The following is a 22,463-nucleotide window of genomic DNA, read 5'->3' as shown; positions in this document are numbered from 1 at the left end:
TTTCCATTAGATGATGCCATTTTAGCAAAACCCCCATCCACAAGGAATCCTGGGGACTTACACCTCCAAAGTAGCATGGACAGTTGGTGCCCTGTAGCCTTGTGGTTATAATTATCATGTATGGTGACTGTTCAAAAACAATGACAACTTACTCATGGCAAGAGGGCGTGTGAGGTAAGGTGCTCCTATAAACTCTAGACTCAAGGCACGGAATATGTGTTTACGAGCCATAACTTAGCAAATAGTTTAAGTTCCATCAGATGGGCCAGGCAGAGTCTCCAAAGAAACAGACTATAGGCTTTGTTCAGGCAAACATCATCACCAGAAATACAGGAGAGAATTAATCAAGAAGCTAGTAAGCAGACAAAAGTGATGGAGAACCTGATTGTATGGCTCAAAAGTATGGTTAAGAAGATACCTAATTTCATCTGCAGTTCTGTATGCAGATAGCAGAATGCAACCACAGGAATCAACCTCAAAGAGAGAGAGAAAGGCAAAGCCAAAAGAGAGTTCAAGTTCAGGTTACTGGAACCGGAATTCAGAATAGTAATTCAAAGAGAAGTCTAGTGCTGTAGCAGGACTTTTCAAGGATGAGAAAAGAAAGAAGCATATCTGGGATTGGAACTTGAGTACAAAAGCAGCATTATTAGAAGAGAGACCCAGGAAGAGCTAGTTGAGGTTTGGAGATCAGCAGGTGCACCCACAGGTTAGCACTAATGTACCTGGACCCAGTTTGTCCTATTATGAAGAACAACTCTATCTTAAATCCTACGAGATTGTCAATAAGATATTTTGGTCTCAACTTAATAGACAGGAAATCTTTATTTTCTTTTCCCTTTTGCTTCAACAAGTCGCACTTTCTTTCAGATCTCAGTTCAAACTTTACTCTCTCAAGAAAGCCTTTCCTGAATTCCTAAGTTGGTCCCAATCCCTCCTCCCCCATGTTTGCATTAATTCATTCAATAAATGATTAGTTTGCTTATTTATTTCTTGGCATACTTAATACAACACAGATACTAATGTACGAGCTAGTGATACAGAAGTGAATAACATATTGTCCTTGTCCTAGGGATGTCTCTGTCTAGAACACTGGCTGTGGGCGACCATGCAGACAGAAGGGAACTGTGAGCTATAATTATGTGTTTCGTCATCTCTAGCTGGTGTTGGAGGGCCAGCTAGGGAAGACAGCAGAAATGAGTTTAGGAAATGTTACTAGAAGTAGCATTTGCACAATTCTGAAACTCACTAAAAATAACCTCTAGTCAATCCCTGAGGTTTGTGCCACACAGGGAAAGCAAAGGGTAATAGGAAACCCCATGGGGTCTGTAGATCTGTTGACTTATACTCACTATTAACTACTTTTTGTCTAGAACCAGGCCCTGAAAAACAAGCCTATCTAAAAATGGCACATTTTCTACATTTCAGTAACAGCTTGAGGGGGAAATTTCTGACTTCTAATATCTGAAGAAAAGAAATGAATAAATTAGTTGTAACAAGAATCTGTATGAGCAGTTTTAACATTTTCCCCCCATGGACATGGGATGAGGTTATCCAGCAGAAATTTGATATTCTTGCTAATTCTCGAGCTACACTGGTAAATGTGCAATTAGGCTAAACACTTTCCATCACAGAGCAGGCAAGAGAAGAAAGCACTGATTCAAAATACAAAGGCCCTTCCTGCTCTGGCATGGATCCTTCATCAGGATAAACCAGGTTGGATCACGACAGAGGCCTTTTTGCCAGAGCCTGGATTTTCATAATGTGTGAGATGCTTTCTCCTTGTAATTACCAGTAATGTTGCTGGGTGAACTGGAGACACATTGAGCAGTGAATTAGATATCACAACTCTCTATTGCAGGGCATGGAAGGCAGCAGCCCTGCTATTTACATCACACAGGCTTCAAATGAAATTTTTGGATCAGCACACCCTGTTCTCATTTTCACTGTTATCCTTTCTCTCCTCATTTGCCCTGTGAAATATCCTTTGCACATTGTCATGTCATCTGCACTGTTTGGAATTGTTATTCAAAATCAGTACTGCTACTGCATCTAAACCTTCCCTTCAGAACATTCATCATTTGTCCATTATGAATAATGAAATAACTACTTTATGTTTTTAGGCATTGCTTATTTTATCTCAGGAATGACTTTATCCATCAAAAATGCATGGCTGCTTAACATTTAACCTAGAAAAGCATTTATGCTATGTATAAGTCAGTTTAGGCTACTATAACAGAATAGCATAAACTGGGTGGCTTAAATGATGAATAACTGTGTCGTGAAGTTTGGAAGCTAGGAAGTCCAAGACCAAGGTGCTAGCTGATTTGGATCTTAATGACAGCTGTCTTCCTCATTTGCACATGGCTACCTTCTTGCTATGTTCTCACATGGTAGAGAGAGAGACAGTAAGCTCTCTGGTCTCTTATCATAAGGGCACTAATTCCATTATAGGGACTCCATCCTCATGACTTCACTAAGCTTAATTATCCTACAAAGATCTCACCCCCCAATCCCATCACATTGGGGGTTGGGTTTTAACGTATGAATCTGGGGGGAACACAGACATTCAGTCCATAATGCACTAGGACAGCAATCCATCACCACTCTGCTTTAGGTCAATCCAGGCATTCAGAGTCCTATGATCAATTAAGTAACTGCTAATACACAAACCCTGGGAGACTTCCTCCTCTGGCAAGTCATTTTAAATTTGTGAACTTTCAATATTTTTTTCAAAGCCTTTCTTTGGAATCAGAAATAAATTTGATATATATTATTCAGATTACTTCAAACATTCTTTTGAAAGCTGTTAATTCTGCAAAGCTCCAAGTATGTCTTATATAGTCAGCCCTTTCACATCTCATTTAAGTGAACTTTTTTCTTACTTTGCAATCATTGTCTATTCCTTGGGACCAATACACTTTTTTCTTCATCTTTTATGGTCTATTATTTCTATATTTAACAACCTGGCCCAGTTTTTCCCATCTAGCTAAATCGAAGCATTCAAGAGTTACTTTGGATTAACTCTTTGAGGATAAAAAGCTTACCTGACCCTGCCTTGAAAGTTTTTTGAAGACACTGAATTGGAAAAGTAAATTGCTGTTCTCTCATTATCCAGACCTTCCCACTGAAAAGAACTGTGCTTAATTCTAACCTTGTATCCCCCAAAATTTGAGTAGGTTCAAATCTCAGCATATATATTCCCTTGCAATCCAAATTGCTACCAAGAACACTGACACCTCCAGATGCTGTTAGCTTTCTAAAATTACCAACAATCTCTTTAGCATTTGCAACTATAGAAAGAAAAGTAACAGGGTATCCTACTGAGCAGAGATTGGGGTAAGGGAGGGAGAAACCTGTAAAAGCCTCTTGTCCATTTCCTTAGAATTAATGTAGGAATGTGTCCTATAGTAAAGTTTCAAGGGCTCTTTTCAGAACAGTTTGAATGAATTCAAGCAGCAAACAAAGGTAGAATAATGTATACTGGCATCACTTTTTAAAATCCTCCTGAAAAATAAGGGAAATTTTGTTTTGCTTTCTCTGATGAGTTTGTACAGAAGAAATCTGGAAGTTCTCACAATCTCTGCATGAGTTTTAATTCCAATTTTTATATTTGAATGAAAATAATATCAAACAGAAAAATTAGACTGTAAAAAATACTGAAAAATGCTCTCATGTAGAGATTACTGAATTACATAATAATTTTTCTTTGAATAAAATGCAAATAAAAGCTTCATTGCTAATGCAATGAAATAAGGCATCAATATTACCACAAGAGAAAGATAATGGAAAATATTTCTGTTGTTTATTCTTGTGAAAAATATAATCCTTAACTATGATCCTAGTTTAAACAGTCTATAGAAAAGATCAGGGTGCCTTGAAGAGTAAGCTGACATACTTCATTGGGTTTATTTAACATGAAGTATTCTTTTTTAAGCTTTATTTCAAAGGCAGATAAATGGAGATATCCAGGTTAAGATGGCTCATTGAAGCCATATCATAGAATCTCTCTTTTACAATACCCAATGAAAACAGGGAAAATCCCAAAAATATCAATAAGAAAATAGAAGCCAAGTCAAATTAGCCAATCAAATTAGAAAAAAAAAAAAAAAAAAGAAAACACGGAAATAAATGGAATATTCTGGGGGAAAAAAAGATCCTTAACCATTTTCATGTTTCCTGAGAGTAGTACTCATGAGTTAACAAATCCTTCCCAAGCATGGAAAGACTTAAACTGTCTAGGCACCTCCATTACCTTTCTTTCAACTAGGGAGTAAGGAAATTAATATTGGAAATGAGGTGAGGATAAGTAAGAAAAGAAAAATAAAGTAGATATTCTGTTCTTCAAATATATTTTAGGGCTACTCAATTGTTAGATGAATCTGAAACTTGGAGATATCCCTCCAACTATGGTATCTGCCCTCCAACTATGTAAAATGAATCTTGGTTACAGAATAGATTTAACTATCTCACAAGTGAGAGCAGAAGCCACATATTCTGACAACAGCAAAAGGCCATGCCACTTCAGCTCTTATACTGACCTTCGCCTAATACAGAAGAGCTGAGTACACAGAACAAAAGTAATCACATTTAAGCCATAATTCAGACAGGAAAACAAACAAGTCTCAGATACAGTTGTAAATATTAAACATTTAAAATGTCAGAGTATTGTATGAGAGCAAGCAGAAGTTTTTGAAAGACCCCAAGCTTTGGAAGATGAAAAGAAATGACATTGCTCCTATGTTAATAAAGTATAGGAAGGAAGGAAAGAAATACATAATACACAAAGACTGCCTAGAAGAAAATATAAGCCAATGAACATAAAGAAATTCTACTTTTTTTCCTTATTTTCTATTATGGCATCTTATTAAAACTGATTTCAATAAAAATATTTCAAAAAGGAAATGAATAAAAAATAAGATTTATAAAAAGAGAAATTACAGATCTAGTTAAATAGATACAGGGCCAAAATAATTTCTCTGAAGAATAACATTAAATTAGAATCATCAGAAACTATGGTTATTTTTTTCATTACAGGAAAAATCTTAAGAAAATATAGATGAAAAGATGAATATGTTAAAACAATCTTAAAAAGCTGTATGATATTGAAAATAAATTAAGCAAGAATCATTGATACCTTTGAAGTAGAGCACCCAATAAATGAAGATAAACACTTTTCAAAATAGAATATAAGAAGAGAATTTTCCTGAAATAAAGACCTCAATTTGCTGCTCAAAAAATCATGACAAAAACAAGGAAAACCGTTTTTAGGTATTTAAGCCATCTGCAAGAGGACAAATATCACAGACCTCAGACCTCTTCACAATAATTTTTATAACTAGAAGACAATAGAACAAAATTTGCAGAGATCCAAAAATACTTTAATAATGCATAAGACAAATGGAAATTTTTCAATTTTATATCATGGAAATGGACAATGAGATTCACTTATATAGGAGTCAATTTTGAGCTTCTCCTATATTATTCTTTTTTGTTTTCACAACATGGTTTCTTTATTTTCTTGATAATATTTTTTTCCAGATCAAACCTGCAACATTACACTGTGCTTAATATACTTGAGAATACAAAGGGTTGGTCAAGGTCCAAAGACATTAGAGAATGACAAGGTTGCTTTCATTCAATGAACCAGTGAGCAGAAAGGACAAAGGTACAGGACAAATAAGAATGACAGTGAGTGGATGCAGTTTTAGGGCACCTTCCTAGGCCCTTAAAGATGTGAACTGATTTGCTGATTAGTACAGCCTGCGTGGAGCAAGTATCTCGCTAGGTCAGAGGAACTAAAAGCTTGGTTTCATTGCCTAAAATGCCATTAGACTGGGTGTGGGGTTGGGGTGGGAAAGCCACATCAACAATTGACATAAAACCTCATAAAGCCATTATCTCATTGGTTGTTCCTTCTTCCTCTTCTTTGCTGGTTCTTATACTTATCTTTGACCCCCTTAATACTGAAGGACTCCAGTCCTTGGTCCTCTTCTCTTCACTAACCATCCCTTCCAATATCATGGTCTTTTCCATGATTCCCATAATTTATTGAAAAATATTCTCAGAGTAATGAAGATTAATATGAGAGTTCCATAAATGAATTGGGAGATGGTTATTCCAATTCTGAATTATTGATATCCTTTTACCAAGTCAGGTAATTGAATGTTAACTGTATTTTCTTGAGTAAGCTTTTGATGAATGACAGTTGTGTTACAATGAGACATGTAATGGCAGAAACGTGAAAGCGTTTAGAAAGAAAGAAAGAAAATGAATGAATGAATGAATGAATGAATGAATAAAATGTTCAAGGCAGCTCAATGTCATAGAATTTGAAGACTTTCAAGGAAATCAGTCAGATTTCTATTGAAGGATATGGGCCAGAGTTTCATTACTTTATTAAGAAACAGTTTACCCATTTACTCTTCCCTGACATAAGCATAAATATCACCTAATGATTGCATTTTAGGAGAGGCCACAGGATGGTGAAATTCAGATTATTTTGTAAATAATAAAGCAAAATTTCTGAAATTTTTGTTTGACCCTTTTTTTTTTTTTTTGTCCTTGAGGAAGCATTTAAAACTTCAGTAATTCTATCAGAAAGCTTTTTTTTTTTTTTTTTTTGGTGCATGATAGTTGCTTTAAAATGGGTTTTCTTCTCAGGAGGGAAAATATCAATGTCATGTGGTATGTCAGTTGCTATGGTAACTATACCATTCTTTTTTTATATAACAATTTGAACTGGCTCTTAAACCTGAGCAACACCCTGGCCTCCTGAAGAGTAATTGCTGCCTCATCAGAGCTCAGCACTTAATCCCACTCCCCTTCTTTTCATCCCCCACCTCCAGGTGCTTATTTGAAATTTATTCACAAATACTCTTACTCAGCCCTCTGGGTTAACTGTGCAATGCAACACAAAGTATAAGGGATTACTAGTTAAATGGGAAGAAAAGGGTAAGCTTTCCAATTTACCTCTGTTGGTAGAACAAATAAGAAGACTTACTTCTCATAAACCTATTAACTCTCTTGACTTCATGTATCAACTCCAACTCCACTTTTCCCACAGAACTCTCATTCAAAATATTTGACTACTCTTCCCTAATTCAATCTTCATAATGGCCATTTGAATACAAATGAGGGTCAAAATAGACGGGTTCATTTAAATTTCTGTGTTATTAAAGTGAAGCTGAGACCATCAAATCTCTAATGTGGAGAAAAGTAAAGTACCCTTTGACCAACAGCATAAAATGGTAACAGAGAAATCTGATGACCTCTGTCTATTATGCTTTTTTAGCTGCGTGCGAAATAATTTATGAAGTATTTAACAATATTTTATCCTAAGATCATGGTCTTTAAGAAATGAACTTTGATTTGTTTCATTGAGATGCATAGACTTGTCAGTATTATAATAGATTTTATTTGAAAATTACTATCAAAGAAAGACAGTGGAAATCTAAATGCAGCATAGCTCATTAATATACAGATTTGGATCTGAGTGTCCATACGTCCTTCAAAACATAAACTGCATAAAATAAATCTGAAATTAATTTTTTAAACAGCTATAAGGGTTATGTATTACTGTTATAATGGGTTATACTGTGTGTGATATTGATATTCTCATATATCCTATTGGTATAGTTGAATTACAGTACATGAAATATTATTAATATATGCTCACAGTGGTCTTGAAAATACTACTATTCCCCTGCATTTAAATATACAGAGAAAATTAGTAACATATTGACTTACCAAACATTTATGATGTATATATAAATATATTTATATGATATAAATGTATTATGTACTCAAAAATCTGAGATTTAAATTTGGAAATTAATGTTAATTGTGATTAATGTTTATAAGGGTAAGCCAATATACATTTTGTTGAGAAAAATTCCATGGCGTTCCTGTATTCCTCAAACTAATTAGCCAGAGAATACAGACTAACACAAAATGACTAGTGTACTGACAGGCAGCCTGAATATTCAGAATGCAGTGGAGGGCTTCTTTCACCAAAGGAAAACTCTGCATGTTCTTTCAAGCCAATCATAAAGGTGCAATAACTCTTATCCCCTGTATCATGCTACCCTACCTCCTCCCACTCCTGCCGAAGGCCCCACAGGACTCATGGCCTTGCAGGGCAGTGAAGGGCCTACTGACTCTACAGTATGTAGTATGGTACCTCTCCCTCAGCTAATATTAAATTTCAACAGACAGCATAGAGTAGAAGAATGGGAAAAAGCCCGTTCTATTATGTTATATAATGCCCAGGATCTTAGGATTCTCCAGAGAAATAGAGCCAATAGGATAGATAGATAGATAGATAGGTAGATATAGAGACATCTATCTCTATATCTTTATATATCTTTATATATAGACAGAGATATAAAAGATCTCTCTCTCTCTCTCTCTCTCACACACACACACACACACACACACACACACACACAGACTCTTCCACATCTGTTTCCTATCTCTTCCTTTCTCCTCCAGCTTGCCCAACTTTACTCACCCTTAGTCCAGTGCAGCATGGCTGGTTTCTGTCTCCACCTCACTAACTCATGGCTTTCCTTGACAACCTCTTTGTGGCAGAATCTAATGGTCAACTTTAGTCTTGGGAAAGGCAATAATCTATTAGAGTAGGGAGTAGTCAGACCAAATAAGGTATTAGAATTTACAGAATGTTAACGTTTCTTATTGTCAGCAGTTTGCACAAGATTTATTGCGATTAGAGAAAAGGAAAAAAACAGGATAAACATAGTGGAAACAGCTTATGGTAGAGAAATGAGTAGGATTTAAGAGTGATTTATTATTGATTTCCATGGTTTCGGGGCAACTGAATGGCTAAAAGGAGGACAGGAAAAAAAAACAGAAATAAGAACAATGTGAATTATACTATAGAATGTTCCAATGACAAGGCCTCATGAATGGGAATAATACTAAAATAGACAATGACAACATACGCCTGAGACACTAGGAGCCTAAGTAGGAAATAATGTGAATAATACAAAAGCAACTGTGTTTGAGATTGCACACATACATGCACGGTATCATATGGGGGCACCATGTAGACACACAGACACACACAGACACAGACAGACATGCACACGGCCTTTTGGAAGCAAGGTGGGGGCTTAGGAAAGATACTTGGGAAAGACTGATAAAAATCAGGCAAGAGGTCTTTGACCACTTTATTTAAAAACAACACCTTAAATTATGTAAGAGAATGTTTATACCTGGAGGGCCAAGAAAGCAATCAGGAAAGATAACCTTAGGATCATCACTACTTTGTTGAGAGAGAAATGTTTTACCATAGGGAGAAAAAAATATATTTTAAATGTATTTTTATATATATGTGTATATATATATATACACATAGTATATATATTATATATATTATAGCATATTATATATATTAAAGGAAATGGTAAGATTTCACTTTGACAAATTCACATACTAATTTGGGGAGAGGTAGAGGGAGAAAACAAAACAGTCTTTGCAAAAATCTCATGTGAAAACAATCATTATGAAACCATATAGTGCTGCATAGCTCAGCTATTTGCTCACATTAAGACTCTGTGAAGTAACATTTGGGGCCACAGGCATTTTCTCATCTTGCTAAGAATCCCACTTTAAAAATTTACACCAAAAAAAAGAAATCCCTGTTCATTGGAGTCTAAGCATCAGAGAGGTGCTATCTTTAAGCAACTCCATTCTCTCAGAAGAGTTCACTAATCAAATCACTGCACAAACTACAAACAGGGTGGGTGGTCTCAAATAGCAGCTGAAGAAAAGGAGAAAGTTTGTCTTCTGTACCTTTCTCTTGGTTCAGAACTACTGAGTTGGTTGTGGGATTATTGCTTAATTAGATTGTATGTATCTTTATTGTTTTAACTTCCCAATAAGAGATATGTTACGTTTAAATTTTGTAATTCGTACTGTCAGTGTTATAACACAGACCACAGTATTTAACTGCATCCCAAATGGGTACCCCCCCAAATACAGAGACCAGTGCTACTACCTTCCATATCTCCAAAATAAAAAGAAAGAAAAAAGAACTGAATTTATTAAAACCTCAAAATCCTTCTATAATAATTTAATATAAATTTGATCTTTTGTCCTAAACAGGTATCTAGTAAAAATCTCTTTGAAAATGTACTATGAAGTAATAAAAGAGGAAAGAAATTCTTTTGGAATCAGAGCTCAACATCAAACAAGGACACCTCATTCCATACTAAGCATTACTACTGGGGAAACTTTATGGCACAGGTTGCCAGAGATTAAATAGCATAGCTCAATTCTCTCCAGTAATTTCCTAACTGTCCAAATGTAGGGAGATTAAAAAAAGAAAAGAGCCAAGGAGACTGGTAGGATAAAAAGTCATGAAACGTTTATAGCTCTGTTAACTCTTCAGTGAGAAAATGTCCAATGGAAGGTCCATGGATGCTTGTTATTTTTCTTTATCTGCAGTCCCATAAAACCACAACATTTTACTATAAAAAATATAGGAACAAAACTCCTTAGGGTTTTATGAATTTAAAATGCTGACCTTAAGTCTGTTGTCAGTTCTAGAATATAAACTGATACTTGCCTTGTGGTTTTGTAGTTTGGGTACCTGACAATTATAATAGGTTCTGGAAATGCAGATACAGTGAAAAGCTGGTTAAAATTGCATTTCCTATGTGTAGTACTTGTAATCTTCTGGTGGCAAAAACTAAAAACTAAAAAGTTCCACAGTGGTTGTTTGTGATGGAGACAAGTGACTAAAAAGAAGGGATTAGGTTTCTGAAGTGGTGCATTTTGTGGGGTGCTTTTTTTTTTACTTGATATTGTATTGTGAGCATTTTAATATCACTAAATAGCCTTTACTATACCAATTTTATTAAGTTTGTATTAGTTCATCCTGTGTATATATTAAAGTTGTTTTAAATTCTTCTATTTTTTTTTTAAATTGGGGTATAGTTGCTTTACAATGTTGTGTTAGTTTCTGCTGTACAGCAAAATGAATCAGCTATATGTATACATATATCCTCTCTTTTTTGGATTTCCTTCCCATTTAGGTTGCCACAGAGCATTAAGTAGAGTTCCCTGTGCTATACAGCAAGTTCTCATTAGTTATCTATTTTATACATATTAGTGTTTATATGTCAATCCCAATCTCCCAATTCATCCCACCTCCCCTTCCCCCCTTGGTGTCCATGTTTGTTATCTACATCTGTCTTTATTTCTGCCTTGCAAACAGGTTCATCATCATTTTTCTAGATTCCACATATATGCGTTAATATACATATGTTTTTCTATTTCTGACTTACTTCACTCTGTATGACAGTCTCTATGTCCATCCACATCTCTAAAAGTGACCCAATTTTGTTCCTTTTTATGGTTGAGTAATATTCCATTGTATATATCTACCACATCTTCTTTATCCATTCCTCTGTCAATGGACATTTAGGTTGCTTCCATGACCTGGTTATTGTAAATAGTGCTGCAGTGAACATTGAGATGCATGTTATCTTTTTGAATTATGGTTTTCTCTGGATATATGCGCAGTAATGGGATTGCTGGGTCATATGGTAGTTCTGTTTTTAGTTTTTTAAAGAACCGCCATACTGTTCTCCATAGAGGCTGTATCAATTCACATTCCCACCAACAGTGCAAGAGGGTTCCCTTTTCTCCACACCCTCTCCAGAATTTGTTTGTAGATTTTTTGATGATAGCCATTCAGACTGGTGTGAGCTGATACCTCACAGTAGTTTTGATTTGCATTTCTCTAATAATTAGTGATGTTGAGCATCTTTTCATGTGCTCTTGGCCATCTGTACATCTTCTTTGGAGAAATGTCCATTTAGGTCTTCTGCCCATTTTTTGATTGGGTTGTTTGTTTTTTTGATATTGAGCTACAAGAGCTGTTTGTATATTTTGGAGATTAATCCCTTGTCCATTGCTTCGTTTGCAAATATTTTCTCCCATTCTGAAGATTGTGTTTTCATCTTGTTTATGGTTTTCTTTGCTGTGTAAAAGCTTTTAAGTTTCATTAGGTCCCATTTGTTTATTTTTGTTTTTATTTTCATTACTCTAGGAGGTAGGTCAAAAAAGATCTTGCTGTGATTTATGTCAAAGAGTGTTCTTCCTGTGATTTCCTCTAAGAGTTTTATAGTGTCTGGTCTTACATTTAGGTCTTTAATTAAATTCTTCTATTTTGATCAAATGGAATATATATGAATTTTTGTTTTTGAATTTTTGTTTTTGAAGTAATCTTGGAATTTGCATCTTTGTACACAATATTTAAACTATAGTCTCAACAACTATTTTGCCTTGTATGTTTCTTAAAGAATAACTTTTGTAAAGATTATGGACAATACTGTCCATTTGCCGATGGGAGCAGGATGGCTGTCAACTGCACTTCTCACATCTTGTAAATTCCCATAATCTAGAGCAATTGGCTTGGGTGTTCCCTACATACTGGGGTAACCTCACTCCATCCTTCTCCTAGATAAGCATTGCCACCTTGGTTAAGGTGTGAGGGCTGCAAAATGAAAGAACCTCAGAATGATCCCTGGAAAGTTTTTTGTAAACTGTTATTTTTTTTTTGTAAATTTGTGGGTTCCCAAGGGTTCCCAAAGGAAAAAGCCACCAGAACCTGAACAAAAGGACCACTAGTTTATTTTTACAATTACTCTTCTTGAACTTAAAGAAAATTAAATCAGTCCATTAGAGATATAGCACTGATGAGCTGTCAGCCATTTAATGTGCATGAATAAATGCACGTGTATATGTTGAATCTATAATGCTTCTTAAAAATGCTAGCTCTCTGATAGTGCAGGAGGAACAAACAGGTTGTTCCTTGGCCTTCATTTGCTTTTGTCATTGGGAAAAAATATTTGTTGAGTGTCTGTGCATGAGTTGTAGGGGTTTATGAGTACGTGAGTCTGTGCATCTCTTACTGTCACAAAATTTCTACTTGTTAGTTGCTAGGCAGGCTGATGTGGTACTGAGAGGAACAAAATCCCATAAGTTCAGAATCACAAGTACGTTTACCCTCTCCACTGTTCTCCCACAGCCTTACACACTGGCATTTGCTTCTTCTTCAAACTGACTTATTGGAGATCTAGAGAATGGTGGACCTATCAGGTGTAGTTCAACTCTTTCACTTACTAATGAAGAATTATATCCAAAGAAGTCAGGTGCATTGCAAACAAACAAAAACAAAAACCTAAATGAATGATTGAACCAATAATCAAGTGTGAACTTCCTGGTTCCTGAGGCTATAGTTTGCTCAATAAATCTTCTTAAAGAACACTTATTTCCACTGACAACAAAGTACAGCAGACAGGGAAGCACGTTTCGGATATGAGTGATTCTTAAATGCTTGCAAACGACCTGGTGGGCTTTGAGATTTTGCATTACAAACAAACTCCCAGGTTATTCCAACATTTCTGATTTGGACCAAGATTTGAGTAACAAGAGTTGGGACAGGGCTACCCTGGTGGTGCAGTGGTTAAGAATCCGCCTGCCAATGCAGGCGACATGGGTTCGAGCCCTGGTCCGGGAAGATCCCACATGCCTCGGAGCAACTAAGCCCACATGCCACAACTACTGAGCCTGTGCTCTAGAGCTGGTGCTCTGCAACGAAAGAAGCCACAGCAATGAGAAGCCCGTGGGCACTGCAACGAAGAGTAGCTACTGCTTGCCCAAAGGCCCAATGTAGCCAAAAATAAATAAATAAAATAAATAAATTTATTTTAAAAAAAAAAAGAGGACAAAATTGTCCATCCCTTTGCCTATAATACATTTGCTCATAATAGAACCCTTTTTGTTGAAATGGAAATGTGCATGTCCCAAAGGAAATATAAATAACATCTCAAGATAAGTAAGCTCAGAAAGAGAATCCTTAACCTGCTACATTTTAAAGATTCCTGAATTATTTAACTTTTACGTCTCACAATATGAAGTACTGTCTTATTTAATTGTGAACTAGGTAGAATCACTGTAAAACACAACATGGATGCCTTACAAAATATCACACGAAGTTCTAATATATAGTTGAAAATCAGCAGCTTTTTTGTTTGTTTTACTTTATCTAGCAAACTTAAATAAGTGGTGAGAAATACCAACAGAACAAGGACCAATTTAGTGCCTTTGGCTTCACCTATTAAAGTTTCTACAGACATGATGTTAGAAAGCATTCCAACCGTCAAAAAGGAGGTGTGATGGCTAAAAATAATTTCTGTGTTATCTGACCCAGATGCAAAGGCAAGAGACATAGCTTCCAAAGAAAGCTTTAAGGAAGCTGACTTTAAGAAAGCTGACTTCCAATGTTCCTTGTGATCTGGAACAGCAGGCCTTGAGCAACTCTGAATCGATACCCTCCAATTTGCTATATCCTCTTTTTCTATCCCGTGCTGTTCTTTCAACATGCCTTTGCCTCAACTCTTGTCATGAAACTGATAAAAGAATCTGACAAGCTCCTTCTCACTGTGTCTTCATAGGGTCTGCATATGCATTCCCTCCTGGGGATAGTTGCATCTGGCTACACTGTAGGATTACCTGGGGAGCTTTTAAAAATAGCTGATATCTAGACTCCCCCCTCCCAAATCAATTAAATCAGAATTTCTAGGGTCAGTCCTGGACGCTGGTGTTCTCAGAAACTCTCTAGGCGATGCAAATGTTCAATTAAGATTTATAATCACTGTTAAAAGAAGACAATGAGAAAAGACAACAGGTAGCACTTTAATGGAGACAGGTTTCAACGAAGTGTGCTGTGGACCAACCAGTGGTCACGGTTGCTTGGAGGATGACTCAGAAGCCCTCTCAGGAACAGTGGTGTTGGCTGATTATGAAAAGATGGAGTACACACTATGTACTTATCATCCTTAGTTCATGATGAGTTATCAGAGTACAAGAGATATTTCGGGGAAGGAAGCCTTCTAACTACACTTCCAGGTGTAGTGCACGGGCTGACCACAAAGGGAAGTGGAAAATAGGTAAGTCCTGAGATGCTCTTATTAATCATCTGTACTCTCACCTCTTGCTAGCACTTCAACTGCCACACCCTACAGCAAAGAAAATTACTCAGCCTGGTTTGCCTCTCCTTGTGCTTTCTCCTTCCCAGTACCTCCTTCCCAGAACTAATTCTAACCTGATGGCAGAGGTAATTAACCAAATGGAAGGCAGCATCATCACCTTGGGACTTTTCCTGACCTAGAAAGAGTGCCCCCCAATTGATATATTGGGCCTCCATTTGGTTACCAGACCTTCTACTTCTGATCCAGGTCTTAGAGCTTGAAATCATCCTTGGTCCTCACACTCAAGATCATATTCCAGTTAGTTTCTGAGTCATGTCAAAGCCTGAAGCCCTGCATTACCCATCCATCTGTGATTGCATGGAAGCAAAATCACTTGGCTCCTGTCCCATTAAAAAGGAGGAAGGCTCACAATTCCAGGATTCAGACTCACTCTGTGTGCTTGCTTTGCTCTAAGCAATTGTCCTAATCCAGATGATAACCAAGATATAATATTCCAAGTGAAAGTTCATGTAATCTCATTCAGAAATTTTATAGAGGACTCCTCTGGAATTCAGGTAACTGCCTTTGAACCATAGCATATATGACGCTCTCTGCACACAAGAGCCCCATTGTCATGAAACTGCTCAAAAGATATGGGTCATTTCCATGTCCTGGCTGTTGTAAATAGAGCTGCAATGAACATTGTGGTACATGACTCTTTTTGAATTATGGTTTTCTCGGTGTATATGCCCAGTAGTGGGGTTGCTGGGTCGTATGGTAGTTCTATTTTTAGTTTTTTAAGGAATCTCCATACTCTTCTCCATAGCGGCTGTATAAATTTACATTCCCACCAACAGTGCAAGAGGGTTCCCTTTTCTCCACACCCTCTCCAGCATTTATTGTTTGTAGATTTTTTGATGATGGCCATTCTGACTGGTGTGAGGTGATAACTCATTGTACTTTTGATTTGCATTTCTCTAATGATTAATGATACCATATGACCCAGCAATCCCACTACTGGGCATATACCCTGAGAAAACCATAATTCAAAAAGAGTCAGGTACCACAGTGTTCACTGCAGCACTATTTACAATAGCCAGGACATGGAAGCACCTAAGTGTCCATCAACAGACGAATGGATAAAGAAGATGTGGCACATATATACAATGGAATATTACTCAGCCATAAAAAGAAATGAAATTGAGTTATTTGTAGTGAGGTGGATGGACCTAGAGTCTATCATACAGAGTGAAGTAAGTCAGAAAGAGAAAAACAAATACTGTGTGCTAACACATACATATGGATCTAAAAAAAAAAAAAAAATGTTCTGAAGAACCTAGGGGCAGGACAGGAATAAAGACACAGAGGTAGAGAATGGACTTGACGACACTGGCAGGGGAAGGGTAAGCTGGGACGAAGTGAGAGAGTGGCATGGACATATATATACTACCAAATGTAAAACAGATAGCTAGTGGGAAGCAGCTGCATAGCACAGGGAGATCAGCTCGGTGCTTTGTGACCACCTAGAGGGGTGGGATAGGGAGGGTGGAAGGGAGATGGAAGAGGGAGGGGATATGGGGATATATGTATATGTATAGCTGATTCTCTGTTATAAAGCAGAAACTAACACACCATTGTAAAGCAATTATACGCCAATAAAGATGTTAAAAAAAAACAAAGATATGGGTCAACTGACCTCTAAGAAGCCCACCCTAGCTCTAAAGGAGTGGCACGAGGCCACTTCAGTTATTCCTTCTTCATCCCTCTGAAGCCCATATGAAAATGAAATATTAAAGTATATTCATGAACAGAAACACTGAAACAACACAATACATTGGATGCAATATTTACTTTTGCACACAGATTGGATAATCTGTAAAACCCCAAGAATTTATCATTGATATTTCTTGTTCCAAAATCACAACCCAAAAAGGTTTTGCTTATTTGTCAACTACTTGGATATACTTTTCCTTAGTTTCATGAGAGGGTCCTCACCTGTCTAGAATTATACTGCTGGTGCTTTAGAAATTATTACACTTTTTCTTTACTTAACTTTTAGTTTTACTTCACTTTTCTTCCCCTGGGTAGGTACTATTTTATTTTGTTTTGCTTTTTACATTGTCAAAATACATCCAATTTCTTCAATCTTTTATTGTAGTGTGCAGTTGGCTTTTTGGTTTAAGAACACTAAATATTAAGGCCAACCTATGATTCTCTATTTTAAAAACAAATCCATCTACTTTTACGATACAAACAACTAACAACAAATTTTGGAATAGTGATTTTTGTTTCTTAAAATAAGTATGTCTTTTTACTCTATGGATGAGAGAGCACAGTCCCAGCATCCAGAAATACAAACCATTTGCAAAAACACTAATTTTTCGGAAGTTTCTGAGTGTCCCTTGGTCAGGTTGGTTTTGGCTTTCTGCTAGAGATACTCACGAGTCATTTCTTGTTCTTTTATGGTGTGCTACATGCATGTTTAGTTAAGAGGTAATTCCCCTATAGAGTATCAAGCACTCCTGGCAGCTGAAAATTAGGCATCTCTTCAAAAGCACACACTCTACCAACAGTACAACACTGACAGTTCGAACAGTCAATCAGAGAGTGTAATCAAGAAATCAAACAATAGCTCTTGGTGATGTAACAAAATATACTACTCAGATGAGATAACAGTAAAATACTAAGTGGCTAAATCTTAGTGCATTTCTTTTTTTAGTATCAAGCGTTTGTCAGTGATAGGAAAATGATAAAATATACACTCTATGGCTTGAAAAAATTAGTTTCTTCTAATATCGATTTATTAATTATAAATATAAAACAGAAGATAATACTGAATCACTTAGGTATGCTTATGTAATGTAACATATAATTACAGTCTATGTTCTTCCTTAATTACTCTTGGTTTACTTAAAAAAAAAATGTAGTAATATATATCCAGTGCTTTGGAAATGTTATAGATAGTGGAGAAGTGACTATTGTAGAAGGTTGAATATTCTTGCCTAGAATATTCAGGCAATTAGACTTCTATGAAGCACTTAGAAGATTAGATATTGTAAAAATATGACTCTCAGACTGTGATTGATATTTAATGATAACTATGTTCTCTAGCTGTACTCAGTGATTTTAGGCCTCTGGTAGAAAGATCTGTACCATAGTGCATTAAGAATTAAAGAAATCCAGAGAGGACCTTCAAGATGGTGGAGGAGTAAGACGAGGAGATCACTTTGCTCCCCACAAATATATCAAAAATACATCTACATGTGGAACAACTCCTACAGAACACCTACTGAACATTGGCAGAAGACCTCAGACTTCCAAAAGGCAAGAAGCTCCCCATGTACCTGGGTAGGGTAAAAGAAAAAAGAAAAAACTGAGACAAAAGAATAGGGACCAGACCTGCACCTCAGGGAGGGAGCTGTAAAGGAGGAAAAGTTTCTGCACACTAGGAAGCCCCTTCACTGGCAGAGACAGAGGGTGAGTGGGGGGAGAAGCTTCAGAGCCATAGAGGAGAGCGCAGCAACATGGGTGCAGAGGGCAAAGCAGAGAGATTACCACACAGACGATCAGTGCAGACGAGCACTCACCAGCCTGAAAGGCTTGTCTGCTCACCCACCAGGGCAGGTGGGGATGGGAGATGAGGCTTGGGCTTCAGAGGTCAGATCACAGGGAGAGGACTAGGCTTGGCTGTGTGAACACAGCCTGAAGGGGGTTAGTGTGCCACAGTAAACCAGGCGGGAGTACAGGGAAACGTCTGGAACTGTCTAAGAGGCAAGAGACCACTGTTTGGGGGTGCACGAGGAGAAGGGATTCAGAGCACTGCCTAAACGAGCTCCAGAAATGGGTGCGAGCTGCGGCTATCAGCGCAGACACCAGAGACAGGCATGAAATGGTAAGGCTGCTGCTGAAGCCACCAAGAAGCCTGTGTGCAAGCACAGGTCACTATCAACACCTCCTCTCCTGGGAGCCTGTGCATCCCACCACTGCCACAGTCCCATGATCCAACTACTTCCCCAGGAAGACACACAGTGCACCTCAGGCTGTTGCAACATCGTGCCAGCCTCTGCCACTGCACGCTTGCCCTGCATTCCGTAACCCACCCTCCCTCCAACCTAAGTGAGCCAGAGCCCCCTCATCAATTGCCCTTTTAACCCCCTACTGGCTGGGCAAAGAACAGACACCAGAGCGTGACCTACACGCAGAGGCGGGGCCAAATCCAAAGCTGAACCCCAGGAGCTGTGTGAACAAAGAAGAGAAAAGGAAATTTCTCCCAGCGGCCACAGGAGCAGCAGATTAAATCTCCACAATCAACTTGATGTACGCTGCATCTGTGGAATACCTGAGTAGACAACGAATCATCACAGAATTGAGGAGGTGGACATTGGAAGCAACTATAGACTTGGGGTTTTCTGTATGTGACTGACCAGTTTCTGATTTTTATGTTTATCTTAGTATAGATTTTAGCTCTTGTTATCATTGGTGGATTTGTTTATTGGTTTGGTTGCTTTATTTTTTTTTAATTACTATTTAAGTTTCCTTATTTTAATAATATTTTGCTTAAGATTTTATTTTAGTAACTTTATTTTATTTTATTTTTTTGTTTCTTTCTTTTTTGTTTTTCCCTTTTATTCTGAGACGTGGGGCTGACAGGGTCTTGGTGCTCTGGCCAGCTCTCACACCTGAGCCTCTGAGGTGGGAGAGCCGAGTTCAGGACACTGGACCAGCAGAGACCTCCCAGCCCCACATAATGTCAGTCAACAAGAGCTCTCCCAGAGATCTCCATCTAAATGCCAAGACCCAGCTCCACTCAACGACCAGCAACCTCCAGTGCTGGAAACCCCATGCCAAACAACTAGCAAAACAGGAACACAAACCCACCCATTGGCAGAGAGGTGCCTAAAATCATAATAAGATGACAGAGACCCCAAAACCCACCACTGGACACAGTTCTGCCCACCAGAAAGACAATATCCAGCCTCATGCACCAGAACACAGGCACCAGACCCATCCACCAGTAAGCCTACACAACCCACTGAAACAACCTTAGCCACTGGGGGCAGACACAAAAACAATGTGAACTACGAACCTGCACCCTACGAAAAGGACACCCCAAACACAGTAAGTTAAGCAAAATGAGAAGACAGAGAAATATGCAGCAGATGAAGGAGCAAGGTAAAAACCCACCAGACCAAACAAATGAAGAGGAAATAGGCAGTCGACCTGAAAAAGAATTCAGAGTAATGATAGTAAGATGATCCAAAATCTTGGAAATAGAACAGAGAAAATACAAGAAACGTTTAACAAGGACCTAGAAGAACTAAAGAGCAAACAAACAGTGATGAATAACACAATAAATGAAATTTAAAATTCTCTAGAAGAAATCAATAGCAGAATAACTGAGGCAGAAGAATGGATAAGTGACCTGGAAGATAAAATAGTGGAAATAACTACCGCAAAGCAGAATAAAGAAAAAAGAATGAAAAGAATTTAGAAGTTTCAGAGGCCTCTGGGACAACATTAAATGCACCAACATTCGAATTATGGGGGTCCTAGAAGAAGAAGAGAAAAAAAATGGTCTGAGAAAATATTTGAAGAGATTATGGTTGAAAACTTCCCTACCTAATATTGGAAAGGAAATAGTCAATCAAGTCCAGGAAGCCCAGAGAGTCCCATACAGGATAAATCCAAGGAGAAACACGTCAAAACACATATTAATCAAACTATCAAAAATTAAATACAAAGAAAAAAATATTAAAAGCAGCAAGGGAAAAACAACAAATAACATACAAGGGAATCCCCATAAGGTTAACAGCTGATCTTTCAGCAGAAACTCTGCAAGCCAGAAGGGAGTGGCAGGACATATTTAAAGTGATGAAAGGGAAAAACCTACAACCAAGACTACTCTACCCAGCAAGGATCTCATTCAGGTATGACGGAGAAATTAAAATCTTTACAGACAAGCAAAAGCTAAGAGAATTCAGCGCCGCCAAACCAGTGTTACAACAAATGCTAAAGGAACATCTCTAGGAAGAAAACAAGGGAAGGAAAAGACCAACAATAGCAAACCCCAAACAATTAAGAAAGTGGTAATAGGAACATACATATTGATATTTACCTTAAATATAAATGGATTAAATGCTCCAACCAAAAGACACAGACTGGTTGAATGGATTCAAAAACAAGACCCATAATATATGCTCTCTATAAGAGACCCACTTCAGACCTAGGGACACATACAGACTGAAAGTGAGGGGATGGAAAAAGATACTCCATGCGAATGGAAATCAAAAGAAAGATGGTGTAGCAATTCTCATATAAGACAAAACAGACTTAAAAATAAAAACTATTACAGGACACAAAGAAGGACACTACATAATGATCAAGGGATCAATCCAAGAAGAAGATATAACAATTGTAAATATTTATGCACCCAACATAAGAACACCTCAATACATAAGGCAAATGCTAACAGCCATAAAAGGGGAAATCGACAGTAACACAATCATAGTATGGTAATTTAACATCCCACTTTCACCAATGGACGGATCATGCAAAATGAAAATAAATAAGGAAACACAAGCTTTAAATGACACATTAAACAAGATGGACTTAATTGATATATATAGGACATTCCATTCAAAAACAACAGAATACACTTTCTTCTCAAGTGCTCATGGAACATTCTCCAGGGTAGATCATATCTTGGGTCACAACTCAAGCCTTGGTAAACTTAAGAAAACTGAAATCGTATCAAGTATCATTTCCGACCACAACGCTGTGAGACTAGATATCAATTACAGGAAAAAATCTGTAAAAATACAAACACATGGAGGCTAAGCAATACACTACTTAATAACCAAAAGATCACTGAAGAAATCAAAGAGGAAATCAAAAAATACCTAGAAAAAAATGACAAAGGAAACACGACGACCCAAAACCTATGGGATATATAGCAAAAGCAGTTCTAAAAGGGAAGTTTACAGGAATACAATCCTACCTCAAGAAACAAAAAACATCTCAAATAAACAACGTAACCTTACACCTAAAGCAATTAGAGAAAGAAGAACAAACCCCCCCCAATATAGCACAAAGACAGAAATCATAAAGATCAGGTCACAAATAAATGAAAAAGAAATGAAGGAACAATAGCAAAGATCAGTGAAACTAAAAGCTGGTTCTTTAAGAAGATAAACAAAATTGATAAATCACTAGCCAGACTCATCAAGAAAAACAGGGAGAAGAGTCAAAGGAGAAGTAACAACTGACACCGCAGAAATACAAATGTTCATGAAAGATTATTACAAGAAACTATATGCCAATAAAATGGACAACCTGGAAGAAATGGACAAATTCTTAGAAAAGCACAACCTTCCAAGACTGAACCAGGAAGAAACAGAAAATATAAACAGACCAATCACAAGCACTGAAATTGAGACTGTGATTAAAAATCTTCAAACAAAC

The sequence above is a fragment of the Pseudorca crassidens genome, chromosome 1 (assembly GCF_039906515.1).
Source record: "Pseudorca crassidens isolate mPseCra1 chromosome 1, mPseCra1.hap1, whole genome shotgun sequence".
Taxonomy (NCBI): domain Eukaryota; kingdom Metazoa; phylum Chordata; class Mammalia; order Artiodactyla; family Delphinidae; genus Pseudorca; species Pseudorca crassidens.
Note: the sequence above shows the minus strand (reverse complement) of the source record.